We start from the raw sequence: 15,756 nt of genomic DNA on the forward strand, positions 1-15,756 counted from the left end.
TTCCCGGAGGAACTTCCAGAGGAATTCCCGGAGGAACTTCTGGAGGAGTTCCCGGAGGAATGCCCGGAGGAACTTCCAGAGGTATTCCCGGAGGAATTTTCGGAGAAACCTCCTGGTGGAACTTCCGGAGAAACCTCCTGGTGGAACTTCTGGAGAAACCGCCAGGAGGAACCTCCTGGAGAAACCTCCTGTAGGAACCTCCTGGAGAAACCTCCTGTAGGAACCTCCTGGAGAAACCTCTTGGAGAAGCCTCCTGGAGAAACCTCCTGGAGAAACCTCCTGTAGTAACCTCCTGGAGGAACTTCTGGAGGAACCTCCTGGAGCAACTTCTGGAGGAACCTCCTGGAGCAACTTCCGGAGGAACCTCCTGGAGCAACTTCCGGAGGAACCTCCTGGAGCAACTTCCGGAGGAAACTCCTGGAGCAACTTCCGGATGAACCTCCTGGAGCAACTTCCGGAGGAACCTCCTGGAGCAACTTCCGGAGGAACCTCCTGGAGCAACTTCCGGAGGAACCTCCTGGAGCAACTTCCGGAGGAACCTCCTGGAGTAACTTCCGGAGGAACCTCCTGGAGGAACTTCCTCCAGGAATCGACATCTACATTAACCCTGATGCCACAATTGCCAGGGATCCAGGCGAAGCAGGTGTTTGGCGCCATGCCAACGAGAATTTCTTGGATCCATGGATATTTGGTAGTGTTACTCTGGAGGGCGACTACACTGGCTGAATCCGTGAGGATCGCAATCGGCTTGTTGGCCGGGACCGTAGCGGCAACAAAAATGGCAGCGGCTTCAACCGAGAAAATGTTGACTGGCTAGACTCTCTGATATATTAAGACCGGGTCCGGAGACTCCAAAATCTGTCATGGTTGAATCTCATGGTTCCGGAGCCGTGTTACTAACAGTTCTAGAACAGATTTTCTCTATTTCTGAACCGGGCGGTAATGGTGTGGTCGATCCTGGCAGTAGGCCAACTCCTCGCTCCGTGCCAGTGGACAAGCGCGCCACTGGGGGGAGACCAGTGCCGGCACCATTTCTTAGGATGCGATCAGCCTCGTCGAGGAGAGGATTCCTGAATTCTCCTGAAGTGGCAGCCGCAAAAGAGGCGGCTTTGCGTTAGATGGCCATCAAAACCCGATGTCGGAAGGGAAGAATGCCGGCGGCAACGCATGCAGCTTCACCGTGGTTGGAAGACGGGCGAGACAGTGTTGACGAGATTCCGGTAGGCAGGGCACGTTAGCTCGAGACCATAAAGCAAGCGGCTGTCGATAATAGCTGGTCCAACTTTTAATCTGGTGGTTCTATTGTTTTTATGGTGTTTTTTTCGCGAGGGTTTTCAAAAGACTAATGCGGGACTTGCAAGCTACTTTCACCGCCCGGAGGTATGGCAGAAACGTGAGTTTCCGGTCATTGTCGTCTCCAAGCACCTGAATAATCTTCCGGTTGGAGATGGCTTCCATGCGAGCTTTATGGAAGGTCCTGCTAACTGGTGTCAGCCCTTGCAGATGTGCGCCTCGGACACACCTACGGGCGTTCATTACAAAACCAACGGATGACGTCCAGCGTTAAATGGTTCTTACTGCCGCCTGGCTTTTGAACCTGAATGTCTTCAGCTTATACGAATATGTACACATTTGCAGGTAGAACGCTGAAAACTCTGTCCATAGCGATGTGGAAGAGCGTTACCGCCAAGACCGGCCCTTGAAGAACACCGGTTTCTTCGAGGAACTCGTCTGATGCTGCGCCGGAATGAGGACTCGAAAGGTTCGTCGAGTGAGGAAGTTTTCGGCAATAAAGGTAGTGTTTAGATGTGGACCACTAGAAGCAATTGTCCTTTGGAAATCTGCCAGGTCCTGCTTAGAATTCGCCTCTGTGATGACTGTCGGTGCTTCTCCTTGTAGCATTCCAGGGTGTCAGGTCTGAGAGGGTGGTCGGGGCTGAGCTTTCTTATTGCGCGGATGACCTTGTGCTTTGACAGCACGCCGAGTTTCCTCTGTCAACCATTGAAGTGCACGACGGCCAGGACGGCCAATGGACTGAGGGATAGCTGGCTGAACGGCAGCGAGGATCGTGTCGGTGAAATCGGTGAAGGACGAGGGAGGTTGGTCCGCGCAAGCGATCGACATAGTGCGCTCGTACACTTCCCAATCCGCTTCACCATATTTCCAACGGCGTCCCTTGATGTCAACATGAGGAGGAGAGTTGGTGGAGATCTGCACAGGGTAGTGGTTGTTACTTTACATATCGGTACCGGCTTTTCATGAGAAGCGCATTAAAATTACTTACCGCAGTGACACCAATGGATGTGCTAGAGTGCCCGTTGAAAAAAGTGGGGGACCGGTCATTGAGAGTGGCGATGTCACCTTCACCATTTAGAATTCATTTTCCGTACCTCCTCTGATGCCCCGGAACCGCAAGCTACGCCAATTTTGCAATTAACCTTTTCTTCTAGTAAAAAGTTGGTCCGGAAAAGAACTTACATAATTTCTTTTCGCAATGCGCCTTTCCACTAACAACTCACTAACAGCAACCTTACGATGGTCCGATCATTGCGTGGAAATTTCTCTTGGATACTGCTGCTGTTGGCGACGGCCTCTCGATAATCCGCTTGCTGCTGGGACTGCTGCTACCGGCGTCATCGTTGCGACAGTACTGTGTGGCCCTCATATTCGCTTTCAGAGAAATCTTGATTGAACTGAGAATTAGGGCTACTGTCCAACACAGTCGTACAACTTGCCCACAGACGTTCCGACTTTACTCCCAGGGGCGTAGTCAAAGTTGTATTACATGTCGGAGTGTGTAAGCCCGTAAGTTGCACGATTTTGATGTCTGTGCTTGTGATGCATATGATGCCCAATTCAATTTTGCAATAGATTAGCGCTTTTGTTTGATTATTTTTAACAGTCGGCAAAACCTTAAACAGTTCGTCGATTGATTGATATTACCCATACTTCCTGACTTTTTTTCATGACGGTCTTAAATTTGAATCTGAAGAATAACTCCCCTATCTCCCCGAAGGACTTAATCCTACGTCAAAACGTGTTGAAAATTGATGCCTTCAAAAAGGTGCGGGTAAGCCCATGATGAAATATGCCTGGGATTATGTTTTCTTGCATGAATTTCTCATGAATGATATTAGGAAAACGGCTGGTATTTCTGATTTTTTGTTAATTTTCTTGCCACTCATGGGTGTTGTGTGTTACGGAATGGCACAACTTTAGAAAAAAACCCATATGACATGTGGTTATAAAGTTGATTAGAAAGTGATTTCTAGTAAAACTCTGCGGATGACGGGCTTACCCACATTTTCTATACTTCTGTCACAATAGGTAAACCATCACTGAAAATGAAATCAGAAGTGTGAAAAAGGATTTACCGCAAGGATTTTCCTGTCGCTGGTGGATTCCGTGGCACATGCAATAAAGGTTACGGCTCAAATTCTACGGCAGTATTTGCTCGTTCAGAAAGCCCTTACAACCCCCACCACGCACTAAGAAAATGTGTCGATGACAAAGTGAAATTCCATGTTGTATGGTTGGATTATTTTGAAATTGAAAATAACATGATTGAGAAATCTCGTAAACATTGTATTTAATCCCCCTCCAACCATAACTTTGTTTTCTCAATCCACCGATTCGAACCGGTGCTGACTGGCGCTTAACAAATTGACGATGGACGACACGATCCGCTAATAATAGTTGCAGATTTTTTCGCAACCTATCAACCTACTATTTATCTGTGCCAGTGATGATGAGTGAGTTGCGTATCTCCCTTCGCTCGTTTGGTCGTGCGATGGAGATGGATCGGAAGAGTGATGTGACAACTAAAGACCTCCCCTGCACACCCACGCAAACACAACTGGGATGCTTCTTTCTGTTCTAAATGGAACAGGCGATGAAAAAAATGGCAGCTTCAAGAGCTGATTTTATTTTCCTGTTTTTTTTTTCTTACTTAAGTTGACTCCCTTTTGTTATTCGCCAATGGAGGTGTTTTACCCTCATAATAACCGGCGCTGTGTGATGGTGGCAAATGGTTTTAACGGTTTATACAACTGGCACTTGGTCCGATGATGGTAGGTGGAAGGCGGCGCTGATGACGCACAAAGCTTGCAATTTGGAGCAAAGTTTGGGAAACGGAAATGCCGAATTGAACCATCTCTGGTATTGTCCCACTTCTCTCATGGGTCTGTGTTATTCGATCGAAATGAGATCATACCAAATTTAGTGACTCCTAAAAGCAATTAGTTTTAGGGTGGTTAAAACCACCATTATTAACATCAGAGACACCATCCAAGCCACATTTCCAAATTTTACAAAATTATGAAGCTCAATAATAAACGACCCCAACAGCTACAAAAGACAAATGAAAAGCAGAAAGCAACGCTAAAAGCAGATGAAGGTTTTATGGTCATTCTTGTTTTATTTTGGAACAGTCCTGCGAAAATCTGAAATTTGTTTAAAACAATGTAGAATTTAAAACCTTTCTCGGACGCAACTGAAAAATAAATAGCAAATTCAATGTGTTTCAACCGGCCGCGGTAATTTTATGGTGGCGGAGAACACTGCTGATCGTAAAAATGTTTTCGTTTCGTCAGTGGACAAAATAACACCTGTCCGGGCGCGACGGCAACTGCTGCCGTATCGGTGCCGCACCAGCAGCAGTGTCGAGGGATCTGTCAACCCGCCGCGCCGCGTCGTGAAAGATGGAGAGATTGGAATTTTCTTTCGGCATGGGTGCTAAACGACTTGGACAGTTTGGACGACTTTTTCTTGTGTCGGATTCCTCTCTTAAAACATCAATTAATCTCGGAATGTTTCGCTTCGAATGGCGTTTTGTGGGTGTTTTATGACTGTTACGCTGCGTTGCGTTTTGTCGTTTTGAACTCAATGTTTTGAAGAATGGTAGTGCCTTTGTTCTAATCTGATTTCTTTTATCCCATTTCTGATGTTGGATTTGATCCGATCTGGTGCATTTGTGAGTAGAATCAGAACAATCACTATAAATAAATATATGTATACAGGGCTGATGGTGCATTCAAGTGCAATATAAAAAGTAGGGATCCTACATTCAGAGATATGCGAAAGCGGCCATCTTGAGCCAATCGAGCATTGAGAACTGCCAAAATCTGAGCCAAACGAACATCGTTATTGTTGCAGATCGAAAGGTATTGATTTTGGTGAAATATAATTTATGAAAAGTTTTATCGAATAAACAATTTGTTTTGCTTCCGTAAGTAAAAGTAGTCTAGTTGATGCCTTATATCGTGTTCATTTGTATTGCTTTAATTTTAGCGAAAATGCACTGCTAGAGGATAGAAAAATAATCAAAAGTGTCTTCGAATGTAAAGTCTGCAAGTCAAACATTTTCACTGGCAAGTGATGGCAGCGTTTGTTTACGAAAGTAACAGCATTGCTAAATCGTCTGGAAAAGTATTCGCACATCTCTTAATATAGGATCCCTAATAAAAAAATCAAAGTACATTAATGTTAAAATAGATCGTTTCACCGATAAAAGATGAAATCTCAATCAATTTTCTTGTGGTGATAAAACCTTCAGTGAAAAAAAACAATTCAATAATGAATCGTTTGCAATTTAGAGTAAGATGGTAAAATGCCCCTGTTATGCAGCACCCGTCGCGATGACATGGATGACAGGAGGGGTCGAATGGCGCAAACTGATAGTGTCAAAACTGATTTCGCATCTTCGCTAAAGTTCGCCCGGTTCGAATCAGTTCAACGGAAGTATTAAAAACGAAGCAAAAACTTTATTTCCGGTAGAAAACGTTTTGCTTCAGACGTAGCTAGAAGAGTAAAGTCGCGCAGTGTTTCGAGTTGAAAATTAGATAGATTAGAAACAAGACTCTGTTTGAATTGGACACCTGTTTATTCAAGTGGCGATCTGATCTGAATCTATAAAGTCAAACAACCGAAAACCGTAAGCTTGTAGAATTTCTGCTTTTTTCTAATCTAAACTATAAACACCTAACACAGGAACATGTGGAGATCAGATTCTGTAGGAATCGAATAATCGAGTGTGTTGTAGACCGATTGATGTAAGACTATAAATTATCTTTGTAAAGTTCCTAAACAAAATTTGAATTACAGCAGGAATCATTCGAACGCCTAAAATATACTTTGTCATCAACAGGGTTTGTTACTGACAAACGCACCTAGCGACAAACCTCATCCGAACCCACACAATATGACAAGAATCATTTTTCTGCATGCTCTTATATTTCGAGAATACGATGTAATTTTGTAATCATTGTTCGATTCTCGAATATTTCTATAAAGCAGAAACTATGATAGCATAAAACTGAAATTTACGTAGAAATAATGCAAAATAACGGGTGAAAAGTTAGCAACAAGATTGTCTTTTTGTGTTGACAAAATTTTCGGATCTTTGTCATTATTATCTCCGAAAAAACAAAGCTTTGGGTTGGTCGCTTTTTGTGGCTTGTTTCGCGCATTCCATAAAATTGATTCCGGATTACAGCCAAAAGCAATGCAAAAACATAAACTAGTGTTTGTATAGCTCTAAGGAAGTCGGTGCCCACGTCCATCTCGTTTGACGGAAAACCTTGAGGCAATACATATAATGAGTTTTTACTTTTCAAGGCAATTTATGCAAATTTTGTGTTATTTGGTAGTCCAAAAGTATTTTATCTATCACACAAAAAAAGTTACAAAGCCCTATGTACTTTACTTGAAAACTAACACAAGTCCATTTAAGCAGGCTTAAATTACATTTCGATAGTTGCCTTATCATTTGGGCAACGCTGCTGAGCTCGCCGCGCTTGTGTCCAGTAGGAAGAGCAATCGAGCATATCACCCACTACACTGGGCGTTTCGACCAGTGAAACATTTTCGAAAATGTTACATTTTGAATATATAAGCAATTTTATATCATATTAACCACTGAGAAAATTATTTTGTTGCCCAACTGAGTACTCTAGTGCAAGTTTTAGTAGCCAACCTAATCCAAGTAGTATTTTAGTAGTTTTAGTAGTTTTAGTAGCCTCGCTCTATAATGTCGAGCAATCAAAGGAGAAAAGTTACATCAAATCGTTACCTTTTGTGAGTATGTACAAAAATGTGAGACATACTTTTGGTACTTAGACGATTTGCTCTGCAACAAGCTCGCGTCGGATCGCGGTCTAATATTCCTCGGAAAATAGGCTCGATTGGCCATTGCGTTCTAAAGTTATTGAAAAACATTGCTTTTGCTAAGTTCCATGAATTTTTTTCTAAATTTTGAAAAAACAATGTTGAATAAAGTGTCATTGACCGAATTGAACGCATTGAATTTCGCACCTGGGACCGCCGGAGATGAGCTAAAGTATGCTGGTATCGCACGTACATACATAATTATGCTGGTTATTATCCACGCTGCTCACTCGGTTGAGCGATAGAGAGAGACGCTTCATCTTGACCTTCTGGCTCATCCAGGTCTGCTCCATAGTGACAACCAGTACCAGGCTGCTTATTCCAAACTCCTCGTCCACGTCCCGTCAAAATTTGTATCTCATTTTATAGCCCAGCCAATTCCTTGACTCATTTGAGGTCAACTTTCCGAAGAACCCATTTTATTTTTTTCAAAATTCGAAACACAAACTCTAAAAAGTGCACGAATAAACCGACCAGAAGAATTCGCCTGATGTTGGTCTGAAATAGGGCGAAGTTAGCCAAGTTTAAAGCGGAGGAGGGTCGTTTGGCTGAAACCCATTCGGCCGAAAGACATAACTAATTGCCACTAGGTCGAACAAACCACTAGCCTGAAACCCATTTAGACGAAAGTCATTTGGCCGAACGGGTCATTTGAACGAATAGACATTTGGCGGAATCAGAATTTGGCCGAAAAGATCATTTGGTCCAAAGAATTTCGAATAAGACATTAGGCTGAATACGACATTTGGCGAATAGAAACATATGGTCGAATAATTTGGCGAATAGGTCATTTGACGGAATAGGACATTTAGCGAAAAGGTCATTTGGCCGAAACAGACATTTGGCCAAATGACATTTGAATGAATAAGTCACTTGGCCGAATAGGACATCTGGCCGAATAGAACAATTGGCCGGAAAGGTCATTTGCGAATACCACCGAACGAACAAACCATTAGGCTGAAACCCATCAGAGAAAACTCATTTGGTCGAAAAGGATATTCGGTCGATACGACGTTTTCTGAATACGACTTTTGACCGAATAGGATAATGAATATTACAATTTGAATTGGATTCAGATCCGGGTTGTATTAGATTCGATTGGTTTGGAATGGATTTGATTGATAGATTTGGATTGGCTTATGGACTGAATTTGATTGGATTGAAATGATTGATTTGGATTGGTTTTGGAATATATGGATTGGACTTGAGTTGGATTGGATTTGCATTAGGTTTGATGATTTGGATTGGTTCTAGAACTAAATTTGGATTTGATTAAATTTGATTTAGATGAATATGGATATGATTTGGATTTGACTAGTTGATTAATTCGGATTCTATTTGGATTGGATTCGGATTGGTTTTAAAGAATTTGGATTGGATTGATAGGATTTGGTTGGCATTCGGACTCAATTTCGATTGATTGGTTGGATTATATTTTCATTGGGTTTGAATCGATATGAATTGGTTTTAATAGTTTGGATTGAATTTAATTGGATTTGAAGTTTGGATTCTGATTCGTTGGATTGATTGATGGATTATTAGGTTTGGATTGTTTTGAAGTAAATTTGGATTGATTGGATTGGGTTGGATTTTGATTGGATTTGATTGGTTTTGGTTGATTGATTGATTATGGGATTGATTTGTTGATTGATTTGGATTGATTTGGATTGATTGATGATTGATTGATTGGATTGGATTTGTTGATTTGATTGATTTGATTGGATTTGGATTGATTTGATTGAGTTTGGATTGAGTTTGGATTGATGTGGATTGGATTTGGATTATTTTTGACTTGTTTGAATTGATTGGATTGTTGGATGCGACTGGACTGGGATTGACGGATCTTGATGACTGACTGGATTCTGGATGGATCTGATTGGATCTTGGATCTGGACTGGATCTGGACTGCTTGACGACTTGGACTGATGACTGACTTGACTGGATCTGACTGGATCTGATTCGACTGACTGGATCTGGACTGACCTGGATGATCTTGACTGGATCTGGACTGGACTTGACTGGATCTTGACTGGATCTGGACTGGATCTGACTGATCTGGATCTGGACTGGATCTGGACTGACTCTGATGATCTGACTGACTGACTGATCAATCTGGAAACGGATCTTGACTGACTGACTGACTGACTGGACCTGACTGGATCTGATGATCTTGATGATCTGGATTGACTTGGACTTGACCTGATCTGGACTGGATCTGGATGGATCCTTGACTGATTTTGATGGATTGATGTGGACTGATCTGGACTGATCTGGACTGGATTTGGATGACTTGACTGACTTGACTAGACTGACTGATGACTGACTGATGGATTTAGATTGATTGGATTCTTGATCTGGATTGATCTGGATTAGATCTTGACTGATCGGACTGGATTACGATTGGATCTGGATCTTTTGATTGATTTGATTGGATTTGGATTGATTTGGATTGGATTTATCTGATTATTGGATTGATTTGGATTTGAGATTGGATTTTGATTGATTTTGATTGGATTTGAATTTATGATTGATTTGGATTGATTGGATTGTAAGACTCTAATGTTGTGGCTCCCGGAATCGCTCAGTTCCAGAAGAGAACTGGCCTAAACCCTAGCTGCTGGTCTAGCATTGGCATGTTTGGGTGGGCCGCTCTTTGTTCCGGGTCCTAGGGGTCAGTGTGGGAGGCTTTCGAGCGTGAAGACAACCGAAAATTAAATTTCAATTGAGAGGCGTTTATTCATGCAAATTGAAACATACATTACGGGTGATTAGTTGGCTTCAAATTATCGGTGGCTGGCTTCGCACGATGAGTCAGCCAAAGCGGTGGCTAGGTATCGAGGTGGCCAACGGATTGCCGAGCGGAAGGGCAAATCGGCGGAGGTCGACGATGAAGGGATGAGGGGCGGTCGATGAAGATGCCGATGAAGCCAACGAGCGAGTCGCTAGCTATCGAGGTGGCAACGATTGCCGAGCGGAAGGGCAAAGGCGGAGGTCGATCGATGAAGGATGCAGGGCGGTCGATGAAGATGCTGGAAGCCAACGATCGAGTGGCTAGTTGGCCGACGGGCGGTCGGACGATGCGGCAAACGATGAGTGGCTTGAGGGTGATGCGGCTGGCGATCAAGATATCTTCAGGTGGCCGGACGACGATGTAGTCGACACTTTCCGGATAGTGATGCCGCTAACGGACCGCGAGGCGACAACGTGGCTCGCGGTAGGCTTGAAACAATGGGCGACCGATGGTAAGACAATCGTGCGGCGAAGAGGGTCAGTAATAACGCAGCGCACTAGTGGCCGTTGGGTGGGGCCGGACGATGATGGGGTCTAAACTCGTCGGTGGCCAGGGGTCACGACAATGCCTACGGCCGCCGTTTAACCGCATGATGGTGGGATGCCGGGTGTAGGGTTACCACCAGGTGGATCCACAATCGAATTGCTGATGATCCAGACGGGTGATGTCGGTTGGATGAGAAGTTCACGGCGTCTACCCAAGATGGCACTCTGTGTTGCTGAATATAAAACCACACGATTCACACCGAACAAGCTCTTACACCGAGCCACAAACTAACTGCCTCTTTATCTCATCGGCTTCGTTCACCCACCGTCTGACTTGGTCACTCATCTCCCAAGGAAAGCGCGCGTTCTATCTTCCTGCTTCAATCAACCTTCGCTGTGGTCCACGAGATCGCTCATTGTCGGTATGCGTTTAATCCACCCACGTGTAAATTGAAATGCGTTAAAACATAGCAATTGTCCATTGAATGTTATCTTAATTAAATGTTCCGCCGGTAACAATTGCGTATTGAATTCGGATGTTTGTTGATGGATTGTCGATTTGGATTTGGATTATTGATATTGATTAGTGATGGGATTGAATTTAGATTTTGTTTATGTTTGATTATTGTTGATTTGGATTGTTTGCTTGGTTGGTTTGGATTATTTGTTGATTTGATTTGATTGTTTGGTTGGTTTGATTGGATTGACGATTTGATTGTTTGTATTTATAGGGATTGATTTGGGGATTGACTGGATTTGATTGATTCTGTTGTGATTGATTTGGTGGATTTATTGATTTGGAGTTGGTTGATTTGGATTGATTTGGTTGAGTTTGGATTGGTTGATTGATCTATTGATTTGATTATTGTTGTTGTTGGTTTGATTGGTGGGGATTTGATGAGTGTGTTGGTGATGTGGATGGATTGATTGATTTGGATTGGTTGTTGATTTGGTTTGAATTGGTTTGTTTGCTTGATTGATTGGATTGAATTGGATTTGACTTGATTTGGATTGAACTTCGATTTTGATGGATTTGGATTGACTTTGGTTGACTTGATTGATTTGGAATGGATTTGGATTGGATTTGGATTGATTGGATTTGGATTGGATTGAGATTGATTATTTGGACTTGGATTTGATTGTTGGATTGACTTGGATTGATTTTGGTTGATTTACTGATTGATTGGATTGATTGGATTGGATTGGATTGACTTGAGATTGGATATTGAGATTGACTGACCGGCTGGACCGACTCTGGACTGACCTGGACTCGACCTGGATCGACCTGACTGACTGGACCGATCTGACCTGGACTGGGATCCTGACTGGATCTGACTGACCTGGACCTGGACTCTGGACTGACATGGACCGAACCTGGCCTGACTCTGACTGAACTGGACCTGACCGGACCTGGACTGACCTTGGACCGACTCTGACTGACCTGGACTGAACTTGACTGGATCTGACTGACTGGACCTCTGGACTGGATTGACTGACCTGACGATCTGGATCGACCTTGGACTGGATACTGGACTGATCGACTGACTCTGATCTGACTGGATCTGTCGATCTGACTGGATCTGACTGATCCTGACTGGATCCCGACTGACCTGGACTGGACTGGACCGGACGTGACTGAACTGGACTGGATCTGACCGACTTGACTGGATCTGACTGGACTGACTGACCTGACTGGATCTGATGACTGACTGGATCTGGACTGATAGACTGACCTGACTGAACCTGGCTGGACTCTGACCTGATCTGGACTGACTAACTGACTTGACTGGATCTGACTGACTTGACCTTGACTGGATCGACTGACTGACTGGATCGGACCGATCGACTGATCGGATTGATCTGACGATCTGGACTGATTGACTGACCGACTCTGACTGACTCCTGACCGACCTGGACGATGGACTGAGACTGGACTGGATCTGACTGAACCGATCTGGACTGACCTTGGACTGACTTGGACTGGATCTGACTGAACCTGGACCGACCTGGACTGACCTGACTGGATCTGACTGGATGACTTTGATCTGGACTGACCTGGACTGGATCTGGATCGATCTGACCTGATCTTGGACTGGACTGGTCTTGGACTCGACCTGACTCGACTGGACTGACCTGAACTTGACCTGAAACTGGATCTTGAACTGGATCTTGGACTGGACCTGGACTGGATCTGACTGGATCTGGACTTGACCTGACTGACTTGACTGACTTGACTGACCTGACTGGACTCTTGACTGGACCTTGACTGGATCCCTGGACTCGATCCTGACTGGATCTGACTGGATCTGGACTGATTCCGACTGGATGCTGGACTGGACTGGATCTGGACTGACTGGATCTGGACTGGATCTGACTGGATCTGACTGATTCGGATCGACTGGACTGGACTCTGACTGACTTGGACTGACCTGGACTGAACCTGACTGGATCGGATCATTGGACTGGACTGACCTGACTGATCTTGACGACCTGGACTGGACTGGATCTGGACTGGATCGACTGATCTGAGGTACCTGACTCTGAACTGACCTGGACTGACCTGGACCGAACCTGACCGACCTGGACTGGCTGGACGACCGACTGACGACCTGGACTGGACTGGATACTGACTGACTCCGACTGGATCTAGACTGGACACTGACTGGACCTGACTGACCTGGACTGGATCTGGACTGGATCTGGATCTGATCTGACCTGACCTGAATTCGACCTTGACCGATCTGACCGATCTGGACTGATCTGGACTCGGATCTGGACTGACCTGACTCGACTCCTGGACTGACTGGATCTGGACTGGAGCCTGGACTGGATCTGGACTGACCTTGGCGACTGACTGGATCTGGATCGACTGGACTTGGACTGGATCTGGACTGGATCTGGACTGGACCTGGACTGGATCTGGACTCTGACTGACCTGACTGACCTGGACTGACTCCGACTGGACGGACTGACCTGACCAATCTTGGATCTGACCTGGATCGACCTGACTGGATCTGGACTGATCTGGACTGGATCTGGACTGGACTGACTGGACGGACTTGACTGACCTGAACGATCTGACTGATCTGGACTGACCTGACTGGATCTTGACTGGACTTGACTCGACTGGATCGACTGGACTGACCTGACTGACCTGGACTGGATCGGACTGACTGGACTGGATCTGGATTGGATTTGATTGATGATTGAGATTGAGATGATTTGATTGATTGGATGGATTGGATTTGGATGATTTAATTCGATTTGGATTGATTTGGATTGATTTGATTGATTTGATTGATTTGATTGATTGATTGATTTGATTGATTTGATTGATTGATTGATTGGATTGATTTTGATTTGATGATTTGATTGATTGATTTGATTGGATTTGATTGATTGGATTGATATTGATGATTGATTTGATTGATGATTGATTTGATTGATTTGATTGATTGGATTGGATTTGAATTGATTTGATTGATTTGATTGATTTGAATTTGATTTGAATTTGATTGATTGATTTGAATTGGTTTTAAACCAAATTTGGATTTGCTTTAATTTGTATTGGATTTGGATTTAGATTGAATATGCATTTAATTTGGATTTGGACCGATTTTGGATATGATTCGCTGGTTTGGAATGGTTTCGATTCGGTTTGATTGATTCGAATACGATTTGATCGGATTCTGACTGGTTTTTAGAATGGATTTTGATTGGACAAGATTTTGCTGGCTTTTGACCGAATTTTGATTGGACCTGAGTTGATTGATTTGCATTGGGTTTGGATTCGATATGGATTGGTTTTTGAAATGGTTTTGATTGAATTTGAATAATTGGATATGGATTGATTTGGATTAGATTTGATTTGGTTTTTGAACTAAATTTGATTTGAAATAAATTGGTTTTAGATAAAATATGGATTAGGCTTTGGATTGTATTTGGACCAAATTTGATTGATTCGGATTCGATTTGACCGGATCTGATTACTATTTGATTGATTGTGATTGGTTTTTTGAATGAAGCGATTAATTTGATTGGATTTGAACTGAATTTTGATTTGGATTTGGATTAAATTAGGATTGATTCGCATTAGATTTGGATTGATTCGATTGGTTTTGAACGATTTGGATTGAATTTGTATTGCAGGATTTGGATTAGCATTTGATTTGGATTGTTTGGGAATATATTTGGATTGGAATTCAGTTGATTGATTTTCACTTGTTTTGTATTCGATTTGGATTTGATTGGTTTTTTGAAATGGTTTTGTTTGAATTTCAATTGATTTGGATTTGATTTCATTTGATTTGTTTTGAATTTGATTTAAATTAAATATGGATTGTATAATTTGGATTGAATTTGGACCGAATTTGACTGATGATCTGATCTCGAACTTGGTTTAGTTCGGTTTGGTTTAATTCGGATTGACTGAATTTAGATTATACTGATTTGATTGGATTTGTATTCGATTGGATTTCATTTGGATTGGATCTGAATTGGGTTTGATTGGTTTCGGATTGGTTTTTGACCGATTAGATTTGACTATATTTGACTGGATTTGGATTGAATTTGATTGTGCTAATGACGTAGCTAATTGGTTTCCTCTCAGTATAATTTTTATTTCGGCTCGATGTTTTTTTGATTCGGTTGTTCCAATTTTGTTTATTTACCACGTTAAACATTGGTTAATCAAGAAATTAATCAATTCAAACCGCGTTAAAAACCTGGTTGTGCAGAATTTCCAAATGAATTTTCGGCATTTATAGAAAAAGCGTGAAATTTTTTGAAGATTGAACTGCTAAAAGTTTTTGAAGATATCATGGATTTTCCTAAAGAATGCTCAAAGTCTCGGAGGAATTGAAATTTATGAAGAAATTTAATAGAATACCGTAGGAAATGCCTGTTTGTATTTCTGAAGTATCTGATTTATCCAGGAATTCATTGGTATTTTTTTTTTTAGTAATTAATTTGAAATTTCTAAAGAAATTTCTTTGGAGATTTGTCAGGAATTCTCTTGTGGATTGCCTCAAGGAGTTCTACAAAACTCGTCTTCGGAGTTCCAACAACTCGTCTTTCGGAGTTCTACAAAAAAGCTTCGGAAATTGCTTCAGTGTAATGTAGCAAACCTCCTTGACGTCCGTACGCCTGAGGAGGAACGTCCTTACGACTCCTCTAACTAGCTTTCCTTGCTCTTTAATTCCTCAGGATCGGCAGCGACAACGCTTTGGGGAACACACGACTAACAAAAAACGGACAGGAAAGCAGCGACCAGAGTTAGACGACCGGAAATTTTGATTTTTGAGCAATGAAAGAGAT

The 15,756-nt window shown here is 42.9% G+C and overlaps 1 pseudogene; it reads left to right on the forward strand.

The window, feature by feature from the left end:
- The first annotated feature begins 10,339 nt into the window (after window positions 1-10,339).
- The window catches only part of LOC134207237 (anoctamin-1-like), a 38,454-nt pseudogene continuing 33,037 nt past the window's right edge, over window positions 10,340-15,756 (forward strand).

Source organism: Armigeres subalbatus, chromosome 1 (assembly GCF_024139115.2).
Source record: "Armigeres subalbatus isolate Guangzhou_Male chromosome 1, GZ_Asu_2, whole genome shotgun sequence".
Lineage (NCBI taxonomy): Eukaryota > Metazoa > Arthropoda > Insecta > Diptera > Culicidae > Armigeres > Armigeres subalbatus.